The sequence below is a fragment of the Haplochromis burtoni genome, unplaced genomic scaffold (genome assembly GCF_018398535.1).
Source record: "Haplochromis burtoni strain Fernald_Lab_line unplaced genomic scaffold, NCSU_Asbu1 Contig_149, whole genome shotgun sequence".
Classification (NCBI taxonomy): Eukaryota; Metazoa; Chordata; class Actinopteri; order Cichliformes; family Cichlidae; genus Haplochromis; species Haplochromis burtoni.
Genome location: NW_024582510.1, coordinates 827,517 through 834,224, shown reverse-complemented (window position 1 = coordinate 834,224; position 6,708 = coordinate 827,517).

The following is a 6,708-nucleotide window of genomic DNA, read 5'->3' as shown; positions in this document are numbered from 1 at the left end:
AAATTCAAATGTACTATATCTAAAAATTATATATACAGTGAATACATGAAATATATAAAAATTAAATAAGTGCACAAAATGCACAAATATATGAAGAAAGATTAAAGACACAATTTAATAAAATATTTATAAAAGTACCACGCTACTATTTGGCATGGAAAGCAGTAGATGTCTGTTTACATATTAAGACATCGTCAAAAGAATAAAAAATAAAATATAAAATTAGGACATTTACACAAAAATAATGAAAAAAAACAAAAAAAAAAAATATATATATATATAATAGTATATATATATATATATATATATATATATATATATATATATTATTATATATATATATATAAATTCATGAAGAGCTTAAATAAGGTGAATAGCATGTAGCTCAATAAAATAAACTACAATATGAGAAAACAAAACAAATGTGTTGCAAACGTAAAGCATCATTTGGACACTCAGTTAATTATACCTCCTGTATAAGTTCACGTTTCACACGTTTTTCTTTTTCTTGTCACAAAGCATTCCTTGCATGTTCTGCACGTATTCCTTGTTTTACTGGAAATTTAACGAACACACTTTTATTATAACCATGTTCCAAATAATGCTTTAAAACAGGTTAAATGGAGTGTCTCCAGTCCCCAGTTTAAAAAGAAATACAAAATGATGGGGGAAAGCAACAAGAAACTATAAATATAGGCTGGACTTTCAAAAGTAATAATGTAGCTTCCAAAAAATAAGAAAAAACAACAGAAAAAGAGATAAATCCATAATAACTTTAAAGCAAAACCAGCCTTGGTGAGTTGCATGCAAATGAAAGGCAAAACAACTGCATGAAGACACAAAGACAAACATGACTAAGATGCAAAGCAACACAAAAGACATGTGAAGTTAACACAAAATTACATAAGAGGACTACAAAGACACATAAAAACCACCAGAAAGTTGCAAAATCACTAAAAATATGAATGAATGAATGAATGAATGAATTAATTAATTAATTAAAAAAAACTTTGGTCAAAGGAAAAAGAGATGAAAATGAAAACAAATAGATGGAAAACATGTCTACTAGATTTGTGTGTCTGTTTAAGTCCATGTGTCTGCTTCTCTGTAGCAGAGTTTGAGCCCACTGTGTTTACCTCCCTGTACATGTAGCATGAAATTGCATCTCATGAAACTCAAATATGTAAAACCTTTCACAGTAACCAAAACGCCTGACACTTACCAGAAGACAGGCAAGAGAGAAGCGCAAAGAACCAAAGGCCAAAGTGCTCATGAACCCCCTACATAAAGACCTTATAAAGGACTCAATCAAAAGTCATGATCTCGCTGCATCATTTTATTTGGTGCTTCAGATAAAAACCTTATTAAACATTTATTAGCAGCATAATCTTTTACACATTTACCTCACCTAAACTTGTAAACTGCATTTATAAAATATACTCTATGCACATTGAGGATACGGGGGAAACTAAAGTAAATTAACACTAACAGTCCACATGCAATAAAGTTAAAATTCACACACACTAAAACATTGGTTAAACATTTTAAGTTGGTGGAAGCATGAAGTCTTGCACAAAACGAGTGCTACCATGGAAGCAACAGCAACAACAAACTGTAGCTGATCTGAAGAATAAACATCAGATGTAAGCAAACACGATTTACAACAAGATTGAAAATAAACATTTAAAAAGCGAACATCGCTGATGTAATAGTACAGTAAGTGAGAAGTTCTGTTGTCGCTATTTGGCTTCACTGCACAAAGAAATTAGCATTTAAATCCACCAAGTAGTCATCGAGGTTCACAAATAATTAGATCCAGGACAAATGAATCTAATTTCATTAAAAATGGGAAATTGGCTGTTAAAAATACAATAATTGTTTGCAACTTTGACTAAGTTCTGATTAATACTGAGTAGGAGTAGCTATTCTTCCTGACTATAAATAAACAAATGATGACAAAATATAATCAAACCATCAAATATGAAAATAAAAAGTAAGACTGAAAATCTGATTAACTTTTTTTCAGACGATGACAACTGAGCGACCAAAACGATGAATTAAAAACAAATGAGGTGATGAAAATGAATCAGTTTTGCATTTCCACTGGTTCATGTTTATATCAGTGAAGTAAACACTGGTTGCAGATTGTGCTCTATTTTTATCAGTATGAGCCACATAAAGACAGCTAGCAGCTGCTGGTGGACCATTAGCCTCTTTCCACAAATACATTCAGTAAAGTTAGATTCTCTCTTGTGTCCTTTCTGCTGGAGATGTCAGAGTTGGTAGTGAACCATGGGTTTGGGACAATCTTTTGTGATTCTTGCAGCTCCGTTGAGGCAGTGAGAACTGAAAGGTTCCTCCAAACACAGCAGTGTGCAGCCATTGATTTTCTGGGCAGAGTTTTATGACCCTCTAAAGGGCTGTCCTGTCTGCCATGGAGCTGCTGGTATACCTCGTAGAGATGCAGTCTGACAACGTGCTCAATGGAGCAGCAGTATAAAGACACCATGAGCTTCTCTGGAGAAACCTCATGAAGTGGAGTCTCTGTTGTGCCCTCTTAACTACCACTGTAATGTTAGTGGATCAGGACTGATAATATGCAACATGCCCAAAAACATTGATGTGTTTTGGGTTGTGATCTTAATAAATGTATTGTGAGTTATTTTGTTTTGGTGGCGTTCGGTCCAAGGTTCTTCTCAGTAGACGATGCTGTAACTGATAGCATAGAAGGGACACAGTTTTAGGTATGGAGAACATAAAAAAAGGGACTCAGCACACAACGTTTAGGAAGGGAGAGAGGCAGGAGCATAACCTAACCACGTGGGGGTGGTTAGTTGAAAGTCTTTTCTCCAGTGACAGAAAGGATGTGAAAGTCCCAAACCAGGAAGTCTGGGTTGATGGTACTGAAGTTGGAACTGCAGTCAGCTCAAGCTGGGATAGTGGAGTACGGAAGAAAGTGGAGTTGCCATTTTCTGAAAGTGGATGGATGGATGAACCTTAAGGACCTTAATTTCACAAATTTTGAAATGTTCATGTAATGTTTACAACTGCAGTGTGTTCAGGTGTCTTTAAGAATCCGTTGCATGCATCAATAATAATTGGAGAAACTTTAATTTAAGCAACACTAACAGCGTCCCTGTGTGTGTGGAGTACAGGAGGGTGGACTCAAGTACAGGACACGGGTGATGTAAAGTGCAAGCAAAGCTTAAAATGCAAGCACAAGATCAAGGGAGATTCTGGAAACACAGGACTATTTATACACAATGGGGTAATTGGAGCAATGAGTCAAAACATCAGAGACAACTAACTATCACAGTGAAACAGGAAATAATCCGAGAGATAGTGGGAGAAGGAACGCTAGAATAATAAACTCAAGACCAAAATCCAAACATGAGAAAACACACAACAAAACCTCATTGCTAGTGCAGGAATACTGTGTGACATCACTGTATGGGATATAAGCATTGACAATAATAGTAATAATTTTCAAATAAAAATGGCTCTTATATCTTTGAAGTGTGCATGTTAAATATCACTGTGTCACAGCTAATCAAAAGCACCATGAAAAAATATATAAAGTTGTTGAGATAATAAGATGTTTTTAGCACTTATTGAATAATAGTTTACTTCTGATTTTTAAAGTCTTTTCTGTTAAAGAACAACAATTTTCTATTCTGAGGTCAGTTTTAAGCTCTTTGGTTAAAACTGTGTCTAAAGTAATCATATTTGATTTTGTGGACTGAGCAGTGCTGATCCTGATGTTCTTGTTGGACCATTTATGACCTGCTGGACTTGAAATATCAGGTGGTGACAACAAGAAAAGTCCATTAATTTATTATTTATGGGTTTAGGTGGCACAGTGGGGCAGTGCTGAGCACTGTCACCTCACAACACAAAGGCTCTTATTTTCAAACCTGCCATCAGCCTTTCTGTGTGGAGTTTGCATGTTCTCCCTGAGATAGCGTGGGTTGGTCCCACAGTCCAAAGTCATGCTGGATGTTTGGTTAATTAGTGATTCAGACAACATTTGAGTGAATGTTTTTCTGTGTTAGCCCTGTGACAGACTGGCAGCCTATCCAGGGTGTAGCCTATCTTTGGCACTAGGGATAGACGGTGCAGCTCTGAACTGGATAATCAGTTAAGAAAATTGATGGATGGATGGGTGGATGGGTTGAAAAAGCAATTGGATCAGGAATATAATATGGTAATAGGTCTGGGAAAATACAGTGTTATTGTACATTTGTGACAGTATTCATTTTGTCATTGTGTATAATTGAATTTTTGCATTTATTTTTTTTATTTCTGTCTTTTTTTCTTGCATATTTTGTATCTTTGTTACTTTTTCCTAAAAATGCATTTCTGCAAATGGATAACTGAATTGCATCAACATTAGGTACATCCTAACAGAATAAAAAAAGCATTTGCTGAATTATTCTGTAACTATGAACAGTATTGATCCAAAGTTTGGGTCTTTGAGCTGATTCTGATGTGGATGTCAATGCTGTGACTGTTAAACCATCACTTTTATCTGATGACACTTGCTGTTTACCATCTATTGTATTTAAATTATTTAAAACTGTTCTTTAAGAATTCTTCCACACATTCTCAAAAGCAACACATGGCTCTAAATGGCCCATTTCAAGCTTTTCCTTCCTTTCTGTCATTTATAATCTGTTATAATGGTGGCTGGTCATATTAAATATGGCCAAAAACTCACATAATGAGGTGCATAATTGGTGCATCTGGCAATAATCTCTATGAGCTCAGGCTTCGGACTGCTCTAAATACTCAGTTCCAGGCAGTTTTCCTATTTTTGGCTCTGAATGATGTCAAAAAGAGCAGATATACTAATATGGCTCTGAACACAAAAGCCACACCCACCTGCAACATTATCAATTTGTGAGGGTAGCCAATGAGAAGAAAGGTGACTTAAAGGAAGAGGAGTTAATAATACAGCTTGTTTTAGACAAGGATTATGTTGAACTGTGAATCATGCAAAGCTACTCTAATAGAGTCCAAGAAAGGAAATACGGAGAGGGGAGAAAAGGAAAAACAAAATAACAATTCAGTAAACAAACAAAGTTTAAACACAGATAACACAATTTAAATAAGGATTATATCGCTGATCTAACTGCGGTCTTATGAAGTTCTGATCCTCAAAGCCAACTGTGTGCCTTTCGACATGCACAAAGAACCTGGTTTGAATTTTTACAGCTCAGTCTGGCACGCTGAGATCCCTTTACCCCTCGTTGACCTTCCACAAAGGTATGCAAACACATCCTAAGCACTGTCATTTTCCTTTGCAGCACAGGTGCTGGACATTTATATGTGTCAGACTTAAATTTAAACCTGACAAATCTCTGCTTCGGCCACAATGTGAGACCACACGACGCTCCTTGTCTGTCACCGTCTGTTACGAGCTGTTTATGGTGTCGGTCGAGGTTTAAATTCCAAGGGACAGAGGACACCTTTGACCAGTGAGCTCATGAAATTCATGTAAAGTCAGTGAGATTATAGGGATTTGTTTACCCGCTGGAGCATTTGTGTCATTTTCCAAAACAGAGGAACTCAAGCAGCAGGAAAACTTAAAAACACACATGAAATCACTCATTTAAATTTTCTTACTTTTTCTTCACAAGAGGGTTAGTTTGTTTTTGTGCATCAACCAGAGACAACAGCAGCGGGTCTTCAATACATCTTAATTCATTCAGGCATAAAAAAGTAAAGATGGAGAAAGAAAAAGGGCTCACCTTGCAGCGAAGAGTGAAAGTTGCTTAAAACAGACAAGCGGGAGACATCTGTGTATCCTTGCTTGAAGAAGAAACCTCAGTGAAACGTGCACAGACTCCAACAACCTGTGACCGTCTGACAGCCACTTGGAGAAATCGCATCTGAATTATAAATAGTTCATCCTCTGAAAGAGTTTTCAAAAATGTTTTCTGCAGCTTATGATGATTTTCACCCTCTGCCGGCACACATTAAATCTTCCTGCGGAGCCTGATGGCGTGTTAAAACCTTGAAAAAAGGCAAATGTAATTGCATGTGTTGTTTTCAGTGAGCACACTTATGGATCAAATGGTCATCATCACATAAACATGATAATGATATCACTTTATTTTTCATGTGAAAGCTAAGTTGGGTGAGTCACTGAGCTGCAGATAGTAGATGACTTGTGTTTAAGGTTTTGCCTCATGACGGAGCAGCTAGTGGTCGTATTTTATCCCCCCGGGAGAAGCTGTCCGTCTTCTATCTCAGCTCACAGAGTGTTTGGGCCGTAAAGACATGGGTCTGTGTGGCACCGGAGATAACAAACTGACAGCGAGCACACAAACCTGGACAGACCGTGATGCTTTTCATATCACAGTGGCCAAGTGGTTATGCAAAAATCAAACTGTCCTGGAGCATTAGGAGGAAAAGCATTTGCACATTATTATTATGACTCTATTACATCCTATATTTAAATATTCCTGAGAAGAGCGTTGATGGACTCTTTATTTACCTAAAGGTGGAAATCTTGACAAAAATGAGCTTTAACAGGAGAAAGAGTTCACGGAAAGGCAGCAGCTCTGGGAGGCTGCACTCAGGCACGGAGTCACTTTGATATAAATGCTTGCATGCTCATGTCTAGCAGCTATGAGGTGCATTATCAGTTTAAGACAAGAGTGTCCATTTCCTTCCTGAAAACAGTCACACTTAATAGATGATTCA